Source organism: Lucilia cuprina, chromosome 6 (genome assembly GCF_022045245.1).
Source record: "Lucilia cuprina isolate Lc7/37 chromosome 6, ASM2204524v1, whole genome shotgun sequence".
In the NCBI taxonomy this organism is placed as follows: domain Eukaryota; kingdom Metazoa; phylum Arthropoda; class Insecta; order Diptera; family Calliphoridae; genus Lucilia; species Lucilia cuprina.
The window spans coordinates 23,392,049-23,412,881 of record NC_060954.1 but is presented as its reverse complement, the minus strand read 5'-3'; positions in this window follow the sequence as shown (position 1 = coordinate 23,412,881).

Genomic DNA, 20,833 nt, shown 5'->3' with positions numbered 1-20,833 from the left:
TAGGAATTACGTCCAGGAAACTGAGTTTCTAAATATGGAAAAATAATACATTCAGTGAACATTTTTTTTCATGAATTGGAGCGCACAACAGGCCCGATAGTGGTCTAGGTGTATTTCTTCGGATTTGAGGTAGTATACATCCTCCTATCAACCTAACCTAATTTTAAAATTCATTTATACAAAAGTAAATTCTTACGGCTAATTCTTGAATACATTTATACAAAAAGAAATCCTTAAAGCTAATTTTTATATAAAAGTATTTTTTTGGCATTTATATTTAACTAGCTCATACCCGGAGTGCTTCGCTACCCCAATCGAATTTAAATGCATAATAATCCAAAAAAAAAAATTATTTAGTTACTAAATTATAACATTTTTCTTTATTATAATTTCTCTTGATGAGAATATGATCTATAATGATCTATTTATTTCTTAGTGCTGAACTTTAATATACACTTTTATTCACAAAAAATAATTATTATTCTAATGCCTTGGGATATACAATATTTTTTTGTTTTACCCTCTAGTATAAATAAAAAACCCACTTAACGATTTTGAAAATCCTAAACACAATAGTTTTTCAGATTAACAATATGTTACATATGAGATATGCCAACCAAATTATTGCAAGGTCGCCAATTTCTCTATATATGTGAAAAAATTTGAATTATCTAAGAGTTTTCAAGATATACGAAATTTCCAAGCCCCCCATTGAAAGTCCGCCCATTATTTTCAAAATGTTTACATTAATGTCATGGTTATTCATATAAAATTTCAAGATTCTAGCTCTAATAGTTTCTTAGATATATGATTTTTATACCCACCATCAAAAAGATGGGGGTATATTGTTTTTGTCATTCCGTTTGTAACACATTGAAATATTCGTTAAGACTCATAAAAGTATATATATATATATTCTGGGTCCTTATTAGATTCTAAGACGATCTAGCCATTTCCGTCCGTCTGTCTATCTGTCTGACTGTCTGTTTAAAACACGATAGAGTCCAAATGGAAGTAGCTAGCGAGCTGAAATTTTGCATAAATACATATAGTTAATGCAGTTTGTTTGGTATTGAAAATGGGCAATATCAGTTCACGATTTCGCCTAACCCCCATGTAAGGCCCCCTGCAAAAAATGACTTTATCGCCCAAAAGTGCCTAACAGAAGCATCAATAGCAGTGAAATTTCGGACAAACATGTTTTGTAGAAACATAAATCTCTTCGTAGAATTTTGTAAGAATCGGTCCATAATTGACCCTACCACCATATAAAGTCCCCTTAAGAAAATGACTATATCGCCCATAACTGGCTAAGAGAAGCATCAATGACAGTGAAATTCGGCACAAACATATTTTATGGGAACATAAATATCTTCGTAGAATTTTGTAAGAATCGGTCCATAATTGACCCTACCACCATATAAAGTCCCCTTCAGAAAATTACTTTATCGCTCATAACTGGCTAAGAGAAGCATCAATATTGGTGAAATTCGGCACAAACATGTTTTATTGGAACATAAATCTCTTCGTAGAATTTTAGAAGGATCGGTCAATAATTGACCCTACCCCCCATATAAAGTCCCCTTCAGAAAATGACTTTATCGCTCATAACTGGCTAAGAGAAGCATCAATAGCAGTGAAATTCGGCACAAACATATTTTATGGGAACATAAATTTCTTCGTAGAATTTTAGAAGGATCGGTCAATAATTGACCCCACCCCCATTTAAAGTCCCCTTCAGAAAATGACTTTATTGCTCATAACTGGCTTAAAGAAGCATTAATATTGGTGAAATTCGGCACAAACACGTTTTAAGGGAACATAAATCTCTTCCATAATTGACTCTACCCCTCATATAAGGCGAATTCAGATAAGGTGGTGGCAGTTCTGCAACAACAACATTTTATATGTATTTTATTTTTGCATTTGGTCTACGTACATGTCAAAAACCATATGGTTTTTGACATCTACGTAGATCAAATAAAGATAAAGATATTAAAATTTGTGGAAGATGTATTCTAAATTGAATATTCCGGCAGATTAATTTGCAAAATTTAAGTGGGTGCCTGAAGTTAAGTAAAACTTAATTTTTTGTGAAAAATAAACATAAAAAAGTACTTATTCATGAACATATTATATTACGAATGAATTAATATTTGTTGCGAATAGATAATTCTACTCCGGCGGAGTAATTTTCAAAATTTGGCCATAATGTAGCAGCCGACGGACGGGTAAATACCTCATATTGGCGAAGCCGGTGTTGAACATACCATGGAGGAGAAAATCCATGCGACCGGCCGTAGGCCGGCTATTTAGAAAATCTTTACTAAGCAAAGAAAGCCGTGTAAACAAAAAATATTTTTTAAATGGTATTTGAAATCAAATATCTCTTTCATTTGATCAGATACTGAAATGGTTTATACCTTAAATAAAAGCTTAATTCATTGGCTATTAACATATAGATATTTATAAACAGTTTTCGAGATATACACAAAAATGTATTAAACTTTTGAGCCCCGCCCACTCGAAAGAAGGCGTGGCCGACTAAAAAATTTTATAACTTTTATTGTCTCAGAACGCTCAGTTTTGGGTTTTTTGAGAAATGTCACTAAAATCAACTTGTTCCAACAATATTATGTTAACATTTAATACAAAAAATATTTTTCTTAATTAACATATTTGCATACATACCAATTATGCCATTATTTAAATAAAATTATATTTGTTTACGAGATGCTTGGTATTTTCAGATTTTTTACATAAATAATTAAAAATATTAACGAAGTTTAAACCAGCGAATTAAGAAAAAAATTATCAGCTGATTGAATAACACCACCTTATATGAATTCGCCTTGCCCCCAGAAAATTACTTTAATGCCCATATGTACCTTAAGAAGCATATATATAACAATAAAATAACCTCTTAATAAGGTCTTTAACGCTCATTACTGAGTCAAAAAGCGGTAAAATTCTACATAAGCGAGTTTTGTGCGAGCCAAAAGCTCCCTATTAAATTGTGTAAGGATCGATCCTTATTGAAAGTAGGCAATATCGGTCCACGTTTTCGCCTAGCCCATTTATAAGGCCCCTTCAGAAAATAACTTTAGCGGTCATAACTGGCTAAGCGGTGCATAAATAGCGGTGAAATTCGACACATATAAATTCCCATTCAGAAATTGACTTTAAAGTCCATAACTGGCTAAGAGAAGCATTAATATTGGTGAAATTCGGCACAAACATGTTTTATAAGAATTTAAATATCTTCGTAAAATTTTATAAGGATCGGTTCATAATTGGCCCTACCCCTCATATAAGGTCTCCTTCAGAAAATGACTTTAATGCTCATATCTAAACTTAAGAAACATATATATAGCAATAAAATTCGACATAAAAAAGTTTTATAAATTTTTAAAATTTTCTTAAATTTTATGAGGATGGGTCCATAATTGACCCTACCCCCCATATAAGCCCCCCCTCAGATAGTGACTGTAACGCTCGTTAATGGCTTAACGCACAAGTACGACCCTACCCTATGCCCCTATTAAGGTAACCATTAGGAAATTACTTTAAAGTTGATTACTTGCTCAAAAATGCGACATAAATAATATTTGTATGAACAAAAATAAGTTGCTTAAAATTACGACGTAGGCGATGAAATTCGAATAAACAACTTCTTTACGAACATAATTTATGTACACAAGCTTATAAAAATTATAATTGACCCTTATATTCACTCCACAAAATCACTTTAACGCTCATGTATGGCTTGAAAGTTCTTCCAAATCTTTGGTTTTCTCCAGAAAAATACATCAAACCTCATGACTGAATTAAAAATACGAGTACAGCAAAATTAGATACCAAAAATTATTGTATAAACCGACGAGGATAGGTCCATAATTGACTCTTCCCTCCATATAACCACTTTTACAAAAAAAGTTTAAGGTTATAAATATTGGATCAAGCAAACTTAATATTTCTAATTCGGAATAGCACGGTCCATGCTTAAGCCCTTATTAAATGCCGTCTTTCAAATATTTCCCTGATGTTCATATTAATATTGACATATGATTCAACATAGTTTATTAACAAAAATGATTTGATGATTTGGTGGGTATACAAGATTCGGCATGGACGAATATAACACTCTTACTTGTTTCTATTTAATTCATGTGGGAGCTTCAAGCTCCCCAGATGAAAGTCCACCCTTTTTCCTCCAAATTGTTCATATAAATATTAAAGCAATTTATGCAAAATTTGATGAATCTAGTTTTATATTTTTCTAGATAAATAATATTTTGAATTTTATTCATGGGAGATGTTATATTCCCATTAAAAGTTAGCGCGTTAAATGTTCAGATGAATGTCAAAATTCTTCTAGTAAAATTTAAAGATTTTAGCTCTAATAATTTTTCAGATATACGAATTATTCTATTCATATGGGGGCTCCAAACCGCCAGATGAAAGTCCTTTTTTTTTAATGTTCAGATAAACATTAAAGTTCTTCCTGCTAAGTTTTAAGAATTTAGTTGTATTAGTTTCCCAGATAAGCCAATTTTTGTATTAAATTAATTTAATACCCGAAATGTTTAGATGGATTATAAAATTATTCAAAAACAAGTAAGAGTGCTATATTCGGCTGTGCCGAATCTTATATACCCTTCACCATAGTGTATTTTAAACATCTTTTATAAATTATAAATTTTTTCCCGACTACATTATTATTACATCAAAAGCTAAACAAAAAGAACACAACAACAACGCTAAACGAAATAAAACACAAAATACACCAGGCATCTAAACCAACAGACATCTAAACATACTTACATAACGAAAAACACAGAAAAGCAAAAACAAAAATAACAACGCAATGACGCCAACAGCATCCAAACCAAGGGTGCCCAAGCCCTATGCGCTTGGTACTCTTTTGTTTTTGTAAATGCGCTTAGCTATAGACAGTGTGTTTTCTATATACTTATATGCGCTCAACCTTAGCAATACGTTGTTGTTGTTCTTAACAGTATACAAGCAAGAGTAAAACAACAACACTTTCGTATTCATTGCTGGTAAACATTGACGAGACGTAGATTTTGTTTATCGTAAAAAAAATTGTTTTAAAAAGCACTTGGAAAAAATTTGTGTTAGTTTTAAATTTCAAACTGACATTATTTGCATATAAAATTATTGTACAATAACTTACAATCTACTCTCATATAATTGAAAACGTTTTAAATACTTTTTTTCTATTCATTAAAAAATATATTTGCAAAACAAAAGGGAAAATTATTTTATTTTAACAAAAAATGCAAATCATATTTTTTTGCTGTGTATACTTGCTGAATAAAACCAAATACATCTACACACACAGGTGTACATCTTTTTCTATATACAGTGTTGTTGTTGCTTTTATAACAATTTTTTGATGAAATTTTCAGAGGTTGTCTCGGATTTTTGCTCATATCTCCGTTATTTACCGACCGATTTTGCTGATTTTATATAGCGATCTTCTCGAAAGCATGTCTAATAGAATTATTGAAGATTCGGATCTCGCCGATATCTGGGGTCCTCTAAAAACTGATTTCAACAGACAGACGGACATGGCTTAATCGACTCCGCTATCTATAAGGATCCAGAATATATATACTTTATAGGGTCGGAAAATTATATTATAGAAATTACAAACGGAATGACAAACTTATATATACCCTTCTCACGAAAGAGGAGGTGTTGCCAAGTTTAGGTTTTGAATTTGGACCTTATAGGCCAACCAGAGGCCCGGCAGGGAGTCCTCAATTTAGGACACCTCGGCTATGTTAAATTTTTAAAACGATCCTATTTCTTCATTTGAGTTCCGATTCCGAAAAAATAGTGCTAGGTAAATTTTCTAAGAGATGTTGAGTTTTCCCTAATTAATTTGTCACTTAAAAACATTATGTAGGCATGTTATATATCAATGGAAAGGTAATTTTGTCTATTTTTCAAAACTGTATATAATTTTTGAAAATTAAAAAATTCGCGGAATACTTAAAAAAAAAGATAAAAATGTTTGTTATTCAGTTTTTGAGAAGATACAAATTTTTCAAATTGCAATAAAAATTTTATTTAAGAATATTTTTTAATGAAATTTTATAGTTAGGTAGATTTTTTTACTCAAAATCCAAAATTAAATAAAAAGTTCGAATTTTCTTATTAGAAATCCCGAAATTCCCAAAAAAGTTTTAAAAAATCCCAAAAATGAGATTTTTTTGGTTTTTTGCCTATTATATCCATACCAGGGGCGGGGTTATCGAAACCCGTTACAAAATGATTAAGAACATTATGGGTCATATAAAACAGGTCACTATAATTTGATATCGACTATGCGATTTGAGAATTTTTGCTCAAAATTGAATTTTGCATAAAAAATAGGGTTTTTTTGGATGGACCTGGTCCCCTCGGTATCAAAAATTTTTAGGTTTTGTTTCATTTATCGTATTTTATGTAAAGTCAGCTTTCCAAAAAGTATAAATTCTATATACATCTTCTTAGAAACTTTTTAGATAACTTAAAAAGAAAAAGATACTTTTTTCCCAAAAAAATGGCAAAAAATCGCCTTTTTTTAATTTTTTATATTGAAATGCCTATAATTTTGGACTCAGTCAAGATTTTTACATTATTCTTTCACTGCTTGATATATAAACTTGTTGTTAAGCGAATAAAAGAAAAAATGGCGAAAATCGGGAATATTTGGACCCGCTATTATCAAAAAAAACTAAAGGACGGTAAAAATTTAAATTTTCAAATGCGAATATATCCTAGACTATAAGAGATAATTTACTGCTACGACGATATTTTTTATAGTGCTCGATAAGGAGATTCTATATACGAATTTTTTTTAAATCGAAACTCAAATGAAGAAATAGGATCGTTTTAAAAATTTAACAAAGCCGAGGTGTCCTAACTTGAGGACTCCCGCCGGGCCCCTGGTTGGCCTATAATGTCCAAATTCAAAACCTAAACTTGGCAACACCTCCTCTTTGTGCATACCAAATTTCATTAAAATCGGATTAACCGTTTAGAAGTTACCGAATTATTTCCCTCTTTTTTTTTGTCCTATACCACTGTGCCACATAAATAACAAACAAACTCACATTCATTTCTATATATATAGATTGATAGGTATTTACAAAAATAAATAGTTTTGAAAATCTAATAGTTAACAATTTTATTTATTTACAGTTTTCAGATTGATTTAATTTTTTATTATTCTAACATCAAGAGACACAAAACATTTACCTCAATTATCATTAAATTACTCAATTCGTAAGATTCCATCATATTTCATTGGTCTCTTTATATTAGAACTATGTATATTTTGAAGGTCACTTTCCCTAAACTGCGGCTGTTCTTTATGCCGCAACGCTCTATAATTTTTTATATAGCCCTTAGGTCTCTGTTCCTCATAAAATTCTCTATTTACGTTTCTTTAATCAATGAAATTTATACAGTGCAATTTCCCTACATTTGCATTTCCAGTATGGCTAATTGGTTCTACTAAATGAAGTTCTGTATTCTCATTTCGGAAATATTCTTTTATAACTTTGTTATAAGCTCTTAAGGCTTTTATGGGTAAATCAATATTAAAATTAATGTCATTTTCATGTTACCTAATCTTCAAAATTCTTATCTGTTCATTCAAGGTTCCATGAAGTCTTTCGACATCAGAATTACCTGTGTGTCTATTTAGAGTAGTAAAATTATATTCAATAAAATAAATAAATAAATCTGTAAACAATGGCGACCTAAAACCACCTTCATTATCCAATATAATTTTATTCGGTTTTTTCATCAAAAGAAACAGTTTTAAATAAGCTTTAATTAATGTCAAAGTTGTTCATTCATGAAATTCGTCAATCATTGCATATTTTGTAAATTTATCTATCATTGATTGTTATTTATATACCATATATCTGAATGATATATTTGCAAATTACCTGTTGGAGTTTCTGTTTTCTCCAAAGGTAGCTTAATATGGTTTCTTTCATGTTTAAAGTTACAAATGTGGAAATTTTTAATAAATTTTGTTATTTCTTTTTTTTCTTTCTTTTTTTATTATTAAGGCGGATCGTTAAAGGTTTTGCAATAATTGGGAATCAATTTTCTATAATAAAAACTTAGTCCTAAGAAATTTTGTATTTCCATGACCGTTTTTGAAATGTTTTGTTTTCTAATTGCTTCTATTTTATTAGGATTTGGCCTTATACCCTCGTTCGTAACTATATGTCCCAGAAACTCAATTTCTTTTTTCAAGAACTCGCTTTTATTTAAAGACAGCATAAAAGTGTCTTTCTCGATGTAATAAATATTTTTCTACTGTGTTTTTACTAATGTGTTCTTGTAAAGAAAACGAAAATACCAAGATATCGTCCATGTAAATAACACAGATTTTGTTAACATGTTCCCTAAGAACATTGTTCATCATGCGCTGAAAAGTCGAAGGAGCGTTTTTAAGCCCAAAAGGCATTCGAACGAACTCGAAATGACCATTATGCGTAGAGAAAACTGTTTTTTTTTTCAAGCAAATTAACAAGCAAACGGGAGTTTACTATTGTGCATAACAATTCATTTAAATTCTGTCAAGTTACTTTTTTATATTGCAAACATGTTCCTGAAAACTGTTCGGAAAAATTAAAATATCATCCAGATATACCACGCAAATTTTATTAATCAAATCTCTAAGAACTCTATTTGTAAGTCTCTGAAATGTTGCAGGAGCATTTTCAACCCGAAAGGCATCCTTACGAATTCAAAATATCCTTACGGTGTAGAGAAAGCTGTTTTCGACCGGTCTTCTTCTTTAACAAGAATTTGGTGAAATCCTTAAGCTAAACCAATTGTCGAAAAATATTGAGCTCCACCTAATTTGTTCAAAATATTTTCTATGTTTGGAATAGGGAACTTATGGTCAATTGCAATTTCTTTTAAACAGCGGTAATCTATAACAATTCTCCATTTTTTACGTCCGGAAGTGTCCACCTTTTTAGGAACTATCCTCAAAGAACTATTGTAAGGAGAATTACTTTCAGTTATTAAAACTTGATCCAACATTTCACTAATTTGGGAACATATTTCCTGTTCGTGAATATGTGTGTATCGATACATCTTAGTATAGATTGGCCTATCGATAGTTATCCTAATTTCATGTTCAATAACATTGGTATTATCTAAAACCTGTCCTTCAGTAAATATTAAATCTTTAAAAGAATTTAATATGTTATCTAGTGCAAGCTTTTCCTCATTATATAATCCATTAAACATTTTATCTAAAACTATACTATCAATATTAAGAGCCTCTAACTGATGTATATCTATATGGACACATTTCCAAAAATTCAATTGTCTCATCATTGATATCCTAGCAACCATTACTCATGTTAACAATGGCACCCAATGGTAATATATTAATTAATATATTCTGTCCTAAAATAGCATTGAAAGCTTTCCCTTTTAATGTTGCCAATTTCCAGGACATAGTAGCATACATGCAAAATTCCATTGATAAAGGAGTAATAATTTCCTCACATATATCTATTTTGCCATTTAAAGATGTAAACGATGTGGGATTCTCTAGTTGTATTCTCCTGTATTGTGGTAATTCATTCTGATCTAAAAGAGATGTAGTGGAACCAGTATCAATCAATGCCCTAATCTTACCCTTACCAATAATTAGTTTGACGATTGAAAGTGACCTAAAGAGGCCATTGCAAGAAAATTTACTTTTTCCTCACCATCGTTATCTTCATCGAGTTCCTCAATGTGATCTTCGTCCATCGGCGGACCATTTTGCCTAAAATGTCCACTATTATTCACTGATTGAAAAATCCCACGAACATTTTGTGAGCCTGAATTATCAATAGTTTGCATATTTGAAGAAGGATTGCCAAATGAAGTATTATTTCTATACTGATTGGAGTTAGGATACGAATTTCGTCTATCATTTGTATTATGATTTTTCCATTATTAATTTTCATTCAATTATTAATTTCCATTAACGTAATTCTGATAACTATTCTTATTGCCCTTGTATTTTCTATTATTATTCTTATTAGCAAAATTCATATTCCCTTTCCTTTCCTCATGTTCAATTCTAATTACACCTTCTTTATCTAGTTAATTGTAAGCATCTCTTAATTTTGTTACATTTCTCTTAATAATTACATAACATCTATATTGTTTATAAAGGTTTTCAAAATTATCTTCTCTGCATATGTAGAGCTAAATTCTATTGTGTTTTTCAATATCATATTTATATTTTTCATTAATTTTGCATAACATATTGATAATAATGTACTATACCATTGTTTTTTGCTTCAAATGCTTCTTAATATAGTTGATGATAAGATTCTTTTATACCAAAATTACTAATCAATGCTTTTTTCACTTCTTCCTAACTTGGATTTACACCTAATGTTCTTATAACGTGAAGAGCTTCCCCCTGCACCTTATTAATAATAATGCGTTGATATATGTACTGTTTTGCATCAGGTTGGACTTGAACAAATACAAGCAATTATTCACTCTAGTCGTTACAAACAAAAAATAATTGAATGATCTGGTGTTAACGGCCACTTTGTCTTGTATTGCTGTTCTAATAATTTGGTTCGTTACAATATTTCAACTTTGAAAATTTGTTCTTTTTCTATGTGTTGTTTTGTATTGCTGTTTTATTTTTGTTTCGAAGTAAGTATGTTGTTGTTATATCTAATACTTTGATATGGTCTTGTATGGCTGTTCTATTTGTATTGCATAATATTATGAAAATTACAATACTTATTGGCAATGTTCATTTAATATGTTTTGTTTATGATAATATATATATATATATATATATATATATATAATATATATATATATATATATATATATATATATATATATATATATTAATATATAATATTATATATATATATATATATATATATATATATATATAATATATATATATATATATCACTATATAATAAGTATATGATCAACTTTTTATATATAAACTGTTGAACTTTTCTAATATTAATTCTATAACGTCTTTTTACACTTTATTTAAAAACTGTAGTTTTTAAATTTAGTTTGATGTTCAAATATAACAAAAATTAAATATTTATTTAGGTTCGATGAACGACTGCGCCAGTTATGTAAAAATAGATTTATTGTTTTCTAAATTCAAATTAAACTTTATTCAATGAGTAACAGCTAAATTTTTTTTATAAACGGTTTATAAATTAGATTTTGTATGAAAATTTTGTTTGTGAATAAGAGGGTAAATTATAAAACGTGGAATTAAATGGTGTGAAGTTAAGTAGAAAGTAGTGGAAAAGAAAAAGTAGAGTTAAAGTGTACATAGATTAAAATAGGATAAAGAGAAAAGTAAAATTAGGAATATAACATTTAAGGTGAGTTCCATCGTAACTCACGTGCATAAACTCATATTGAAAATGTAAATAATGAAAACGAGCAGTAACACATATTTGTAAACAAAAATAACTCACCACAAAAAAAATGTTTATTTTTATAGAACAGCTGTTACGGTTTGTTTTCTTTATGTGCGAATGAGCGTGCTAAAACATACAAGTTATTATACGTTTTTTAAAGTTGAAAAATCGATTTTTTTATTTATTCAATACCAGAATCCTAGCCAAAGGCCATAATCAGCTCCAATAACCCTACTCAAGTTTTTAGTTATTAGTTATATCAAGGTTGTAAATGTATCAAGGTTGGCAACTATTATCGCTAAGCTATCATTACCGCTAAAATACCTTTTCAGCACAACTACCGTTACCGCTAAAATAATGATACCGAAATGAGCCAAAATACCGATAACGCTTAAATATCAATACCGAAATAAGTAAAAATACCGAAATCGCTAAAATACCAATACCGAAATATGCCAAAATACCGAAAATCTAAGATATCAATACCGATCGATTTTATTAAAAAAAAAAAAAAAATAAAATTTCCAAAAAGTACAAAACTCTTCACTTTGTTTTCTTGTTTACTTTTGTTCTTTACCAAAATTGCCATGGTATTGAGACAATAATACCCTACACTTGTATACGAATAAAATGTGGCTTAGTTTTCTTGTACCTTTGCTCAGATATTTCATTATTCTTAAATAAAACTGTGTATATTTAAGTAAAATTTTGATGGAGGTTTTTTATAAGGGCTAGGGTCAAATGGGGCCCTATAATTATCAAGTTTATGAGGGTCATCAAGTCTAGTATAGATTTTGGTTTTGCAGCTTTTTGTCGAGATACGATTGTATCAAACACAATTATCAACTAAAAAACCCTTTTCTGTTAAGTTCAGTTGTATAGGTTCTAGGTGAAATAATGGACCGATGTTAACTAATTTCAACAGGCTTCGTCTACAATATCACATCGAACTACTTTAGTCAACAGAATCAGAGAAGAAGTATTAGTATAGTATATGTATAGAAGAGCTTATAAACGAAATTTTGGATTGGAGAGTTTCGGACGAGAACTCCTTTTCTGACCATCGGTACATAAGATTCAAAATACTACGGCCGCCACCAAAGCCGATTAAGTTTCGGAATAGGTCTAAAACTAATTTGACAATGTTCGGTTCATTACTAAAGAACCGTTTATGTCAGCACACTTTTCAATGTCGAAATAAAGAGGACATAGACGCCAAAGTAAAAATGCTCACAAGTGCATTTGTTGAATCGTGTGAGGACAGCCGCCTGCGAGAGCGGAGATCTGCCCAGGAAAAACCCTTGGTAACTGGGGAGATCCGAAATCTTGATAAGTAGTAAACTTGGTGAATACAAGAAAGTTGTTCGTTAAGCCAAATGAGACTCCTGGAAACTTTTCTGTAAACAGGTAGACAGCGTTAATAACGTATCGAAGATAAAAAATTCCCATCCAAAACTCATATACACCCGGAATTTATTATCGGCGACACAGAAAGGAGGCTGGAAGATATGGAGGAGACACTGAAACTCCTAATAGACTCCCATTTTCCACCTGGTATATCGAATAACATAGATGAACCGATATTGGAGGAAGGAAAGGCTAACACGGAAATTGTAATTACATCTGATATGGTTAAAGGGGCAATCAAGAGCTTCGCTCCCTATAAAGCTGCTGGGCCGGATGGCATTTTCCCGGCACTCTAACAGATGGAAGAGGGATTGGTTTAAAAGGCAGAATGCGACATCTTAGTCTTATCGACTGATAAGTCTTAAGTCCTTCCTACTTAAAACCTTGGAATGGATAGTCGATAGTATGGTTAAAAGCAGTATACCCGACAAAGATCTAAAATTTAAGCAGCATGCTTATGTAAAGGGACGATCCGTGGAAACCGCCTTAAACGAAGTTGTCCACTACATAGGCGCATCCTTTGATAGCAAATTATATACACTTGCGATATGTATTGACATCGAAGGCGCCTTCAATAACGTGCACATTGATACTCTTATCCAATCCCTAGACCAGTTATATGTTGACCGGGTGCTCCGTAAGTGGATCAACCACATACTAAAGAATAGATGCGAGATGTACGATATAACTATCATGAAAAAGGTATTTCGCGGTATACCACAGGGTGGCTATACAGACGATGTCGTTATACTTGTAAAGGGAAAGGACCAAATTACTTGTGTAGAAGAGCTAAGGTAGCTCTGAACGTCACATAGAGGATAGGCTCAACAAAGCACATCGGTCCTGTAGTCTTAGTCCTACTATGACACATTGGCTTTATAAAAGTGTAAGTAGACCAATTCTAGCTTATGCATCAATAATCTGGTGGACTGCTTTAGACAAAAAGTGCAATATCAAACTACTACAGGGAGTTCAGCGTACATGCTTCTTGGGTATAAGTGGTGCGTACATGTGTACTACTTCAACCAAGGCTTCGGAAACGTTGCTAAATATTCCACCCATTAAAACATATATAAGACATGATGCGGCTCTGACAGCCGAACGGCTCTTTACTTTAGGTGAACTGGCCAAAAGCGGTTATAGGACACGTCATCAATGTATACTGGACACATTGGAAGGTTATACACAATCATCGGATGTGCCTGATCGAATACCAGACACAGAATACAACGGAAACTTTTAAACGCTGATTCCAGATAGAATGTCTTGGTCAAGCGGAACATTAGAGCAAATACCAGTAGGAATCCGATGTTACACGGATGGCTCTAAAATGGGGGATAAAGTGGGGCTGTGATTCTATATTGAAGATCCAGAAGCAGAAATATACCACCGTTTACCAAATCACAAGACAAGTTTCCAGGCAGAAGTACGAGCAATAACGGAATGCATTAACATATTTACCAACAGCCAGAAGGCAATTAGGGCTATATCAGGAGATAGAACTAAATCTAAGACCGTATTGGATTGTAAGAAAGCTTTAACTGAATACTCTCCCAATGGTAAGGTTCACGACATATGGGTACCAGCGCACTCGGAAGTAGTCAGTAGCGAAAGAGCGAATGTAATAGCTTTAAAGGGAAGGGAGCTTGAGGCAGTTAAACTGACAAACGCAAAACCATTCGACGCAACAAAAGCTGTACCCCGTTTCTGTAACTTTGAGTGAGAAGTTCTCACATCGAGAAGTGTGAATCGTGAAATCGTTTCTCGATTTGTGAGTAAAAAGTGTTTCTGTAACTTAAAGTGAGAAGAGGCCGCACGAATTACGTTTTTATTGTAAATTTCCAATAAAACAGCTGTCAAAAACACAAAAATTAAAAGAAGAAAACAAAAATTGCCGAACAAATTTATAAACGAAGAATAAATAAACAAAAAAAAGAAATTAAATAAAAATTGTTCGAAAAATTATCCCACTAAATTTGCCGTTGGCAAATTCTAAGTTTATGTCCACGTACTTTTTTAGCATTTGCTTCTGTATATCCGAAATTCCTCCTATTTTCTAAAAATTAGTGAACTATATTTATTTTAATCTTAAATAATTATAAATATAACATTGCTTTTTCATTGTTTCATATAATTCATGTTTAAATTAAATTTTATTTACTTAAAAATATCCTTTCGCACCGTTTTAAAATGTGAGTTTTTTTGACAGTTCATGTGAGAAACTTCTCAAAAAATTTTCTTACAGAAACACTTTTACTCACAAATTTCCAATAACTTAAGTCAAAAAACATAAATGACAGATAGTTCTCACAAAATTTTCTTACAGAAACACTTGGTCATGACCGACCATATAATACCCTACACCATGAGTATATTTTTAAAATTTTTATTTTTTATAAAGAAACTTTTATGTTTAATAATAGCATAATTCGAAAATATTTAAGCAATTTATTGATAAAAAACAAAAATTTCTAAATGAGGCTTTATATAGGTCAAATATGGGCCGATCATTGGTAAATTTGGGAAAAGGATATATTTTTAAATAACAGTTTGTTTTGTTGAGTTTCATTGTGATACAAATAGTTACAAGTCAATTTTAGACGATTAAGACATTTTTTGAAGGAGGGTTTGTATGGGGGCTAGGGTCAAATAAGGGCCGATTCTTACGAAAATCTGCAGTGTCATTTATACTTATATAAAACTTATTTGTGCCAATTTTTAGAGAGATAGTAGAATATTTGAAGTAATTATGGCATAAAAAGTTCAAATCAGGAGGTACGGTTGTATGGGGCTAGGAGAAATAATGGACCTATTTCAACCATTTTCAATAGGCTTCGCCCCTCTGCCAAAAAACATGGTCCAAATTTCATCAAAATTGCGGCCTGTACCTTGCGCACAAGGTTTACATGGACAGCCAGCCGGACGGACGGACATGTCTTAATCGACTCAAAAAATGATTCTGAATCGATCGGTATACTTAAAGATGGGTATTTGCCCATATTTTTGTATGTTACAAACATCAGCACAAACTTATAATACCCTCCCCACTATAGTGGTGTAGGGTATAAATATGGGTGAGAGAATCCCATAAGAATTCTATGGGGTGACTCTGATGAGAGCAAGACGAAAAATCTCCTCAAAATGAGCAAGTTTGAAGTTAGTATTATAGTACCTATTACGAGGATTACGAGCACATTTATGTAAAATTGGACGTGCGAATTCTGACGGATGTAGAGCGTGAAACTCTGGAGCACGTTCTTTGCCACTGTCAGGCATTCGTGTAAGTTAGATCCAAGTATTTTGGAAGTGATGTTATTCCGGAAATAACATTCCTGACTAACACTGATTGGAAGATTCTTAGGAATTACGTTCAGTATACTGAGTTTCTGAACACTGTAAAATAATTCCTTCAAAGCAAAACAGGCCGATTGTGACCTAGGTTTATTTCTTCGGATTTGATGTAATATACATCCTTCTATCAACCTAACCTATCTTCAAGAAAATTATTATTATTGATTTTAACTAGATTTCCCATACAAAATAAAATCTACTTCGTTACTAGATTTCGTTAAAATATACTCAAAATCTTATAGTTTTTTGTGATTATTTTCTTGAATAATACTAAAAATACGACGCTGTACAAGAAAAAAGTGAAAAACAAAGAGAGGAAACAAAAATTAAAATGTCGACAAAATTTTTACAAATTGATAAACATGAATGAAAACTTCATTTAAAATTTCATTCATTTTTTATTATAAATAAAATATTAAGAAATATTCCAGTTTTCCATCTTATTTTTTATATCAAACACAATTTCAAGAAATATTAGAAAAAATTAAATCTTCCTTGAAAAAGATTTTAAATGAAATCTACTAGATTTCATGTATGAGTATTAACCGATTGGTATACTTTAAGGTGGGTATAGGACCAATATTATTGTACGTCACAAACATCAGCAAAAACCCAATATACACTCCTCCCCACTAAAGTGGTGTAGGGTATAATAAATGCAAGAAATATGATAGTTTTGTTTTCAAAAAGAAACGTATATTTTTTATTTGTAATTTGAAATTTGAAAGAAACAAAACAGCAACATAAATAAAATAAAAATAAAAAAATTGTCAGGTTTGCGTTCAAATAATTATAAAAAGTGTAAAATGCCTCGTCAAAAAAGTTTATAATTTAATTTAAAAATTGCGCCAGGACCATATAGTGTATAGTCCTCAAATTTTGTGGGAGGGAAGTTAGTGTCAATATGATTATTTTTAATAAAAAGTGGACGGACTAGCGTTAGGGGGAGCGGAACCTCCCATATTAATTAAATACAAACATTTGTTTTCGTGACTTAATAAAACAGTTAGATTCCTTAAATTTTGTCGGAGACACTTTAGTGGCAATATGATTATTCAGGATATAAAGTGAGCGGACAAGCGTAAAATTAAATACAAAAACTCGTTTATCTTCGAATTATTATTATAAAATGTGGGAGGACTAGCGCCTCCCATATAAATTAAATACAAAAATTAATTTATCTTTGAAATTATTACAGTTAGAATCTTCAAACTTTGCACGAATAACTTTAAAATCTATGTAATCATTTTGAGTAATGAATTAGTGGACTACCCATGAGGGGAGCGGCACCTCCCATATTAATTAGATACAAAAATTAGTTTTTCTTGAGATTATATATCAGTTAGATTCCTCAAATTTTGTTGGAGCCACTTAAGTGTCAATATAATTATTTAGGATAAAAAGTGGGTGGATTAGCGTAAGGGGGCGTGGCACCTCTCAAATAAATTAAATACAAAAATTCTTTTATCTTGGAAACTGTTACAGTTACAATCTTAAAATTTTGCACGAATAATCTTAACATCCAAGTCAATATTTTTGATATTAAATTGACGGACTACTATGGGGGCATGTAACCCCATATAAAAAAAAATAAAAAAATTCGTATATCTTAGAATTAGAGCTAGAATCTTTAAATTTAGCTTGAAGAATTATGACATTCATCTGAACATTTAGAATATAACGAGCAAACTTTTAATGGTAATTGACATCTCCTATATGAAAAAAAAAACCAAAGGTTAGAATCTTAAAATTTTTCATGAATAATTTTAACATCCATGTAAACATTTTGGGTATTAAATTGGCGGACTACACGCATGAGGGGAGCGGAACCTTCCATATAAATTAAAAGTTCGTATATCTGGGAAACTAATACAACTAAATTCTTAAAATTTTGCACATTTTTAAGAAAAAAAGCGGACTTTCATCTGGGGGTCTTGAAGCCACCATATAAAGAAAATAAAAAATTCGTATATCTGGGAATCTATTAGAGCTAGAATCTTTAAATTTTATTTGAATTATGACATTCATCTGAACATTTATAGTATATGAACTAAATACAAAATATTGTTTATCTAGGAAAATATAGAACTAGATCCATCAAATTTTTCATAAATTACTTCAATATACATCTGAACATTTTGGAGAAAAAAGTGCGGACTATCATCTGGGGAACTTAAAGCCCCCACATGAATTAAATAGAAGAAATCGTATATCTAAGAAACTTTTAGAAATAGAATCCTTAGATTTTATATGAATAACTTTGACATTTATGTGAACATTTAATAACGGGCGGACTTTCAATGGGGGGCTTGGCAGCAAATATATGAATTAAATACAAAATTTTGTATATCTTGAAAACTGTTGATAATTCAAATTTTATATATATATATATATATATATATATATATATATATATATATTATATATATATATATATATATATAATATATATATATAATATATATATATATATATATATATATATATATATATAAAATTTGAATTATCAACAGTTTTCAAGATATACAAAATTTGTATTTAATTCATATATATATATATATATATATATATATATATATATAATAATATATATATATATATATATATATATATAGAAATTGAGTTTTTTATAATTTAATGTATTATTTTAGAATTTAAATGAAATATATTGTCATCAAGAGAAATGTTTAAAATAGAGTCCTTAAATTTTGTCGGAGCCACTTAAGTGTCAATATGATAATTTAGGATAAAAAGTTTGCGTACTAGCGTTATGGGGCGTGGCACCTCCAATATAAATTAAATACAAAATTCGTATTTGGAGGGAAAAGGGTGGACTTTCATCTGGGGAGCTTGGAGCTCCCACATGAATTAAATAGCAAAAAATCTTATATCTAAGAAACTATTATAGCTAGAATCTTCAAATTTAATATGCATAATTTTGTGAACATTTAGAAAATAAGGGGCGGACTTTCAATGGGGGGCTTGGTAATTTAATTAAATAAGAAATTTCGTATATCTTAAAAACTGTTATATAATTCAAATTTTTCATGGATAGATACAAATTGGCGAACTTGCAATAATTTCCTTGGCATATCTCATATGTAACATATATTTAATTTTAGCTCTAAGAAATAAATAGATCATTAATGTAATAGTTTAAAAAAGTGAAAAAATTAAATATTGATATTGTAATAGCGAGTTTTAAAAACAATTGTTTACTAGCTTTGTGATTTAGGATTTAAGGATCTAATTTATACGCCATAGAAACCGCATTACGAAGTAGAATATATGCGCCTGATATAAAAAAAATCGAAGGGGACAAAAATTTAAAAATGCGTTTTTGGCCTTTTTTTGGCAAAAAATTCGATAATTTAGTATTTGTTTTTGAAAATAATATTTTTGTTCTTTACTTTTCTGTTTTTTTTTCGAAAAAATTAAAAAAACAGATTCGTGTTATAATCGGATCCACCTTTTAGAAAAATAGTGTAGATATTTGTTTTGGTCGCATATTGTAATAATTGTTAAAAATTAAATCCATACAATTTTGAATTTAATTTAATTATTTCTTAACATTATTTTTTACTTTTAATTTATTAATGAATGAATTAAAAGTTGTAATTTAATGTTTCTATGTAAAAATCTAATTATTCGTAAAACTAAAAACATTAATAAATGCAGTTGCAACAGTATTGTGTAATGCTACGAATGTTATTTTTGTTGTACTTAAAAGTTTGCTTATGCTGTTCCACTGCATTTATATACATATTTTTTAATTATTTAAATCATATCGAAATTGCCGTCAAATTTTTTTTTGTACACTAACGATAACTCTAAAATATCAATACCGAAATAAGGCAAAATACCGAAAACGCTAAAAAAGCAATGAACAACAACAACGCTAAACGAAATAAAAAACAAAATACACAAGGCATCTAAACCAACAGACATCTAAACATACATAACGAAAAACACAGAAAAACAAAACCAAAATAAACAAGGCAATAAAACCAACCTACATCCAAATATACGAACAGAATTCACAAAAACAAAATACACAACTTAATGACGCCAACAGCATCCAAACATACAAAACAAAATACACAGCTGAACAAAACCAAATACATCTACACACACGTGTACATCTAATATACAGTGTTGTTAAACATATTTAACACAATATTTAATTAACAAATATTAAAAACATATTAGCGACATGTTCTCGCAGATATAAAGGTGGAAATACTAACGACGTGATGAACGCGGCAACGCGTTATACGCTTCTGTCAAAAAAAGTTGAAATATTCCACTCTTACATTGAGACTTTTCTTCAGGGATGAACACGCAAGCGTGTCGATTTTGTAGGCAAAGGGAAGAAAGAAGAGAAGTAGCAAGATTCGCACGAATCACAATTTGAGGGATTTTCTCGACATTGTTCGTTAAGAAAAGCCCAGTTGAAAAGTTTCATGTAAAAGAGGACTTAGTATATTAAACTTTTGTTGAGAAACTTTTTTTTAATTCTCTTTTATTTTCTTAATGTCTACACATAGAAAATTAAATTTAAGAAACAACGTGTTAATTGCATTGATTTGTTGTTGTACGAATGTATATAT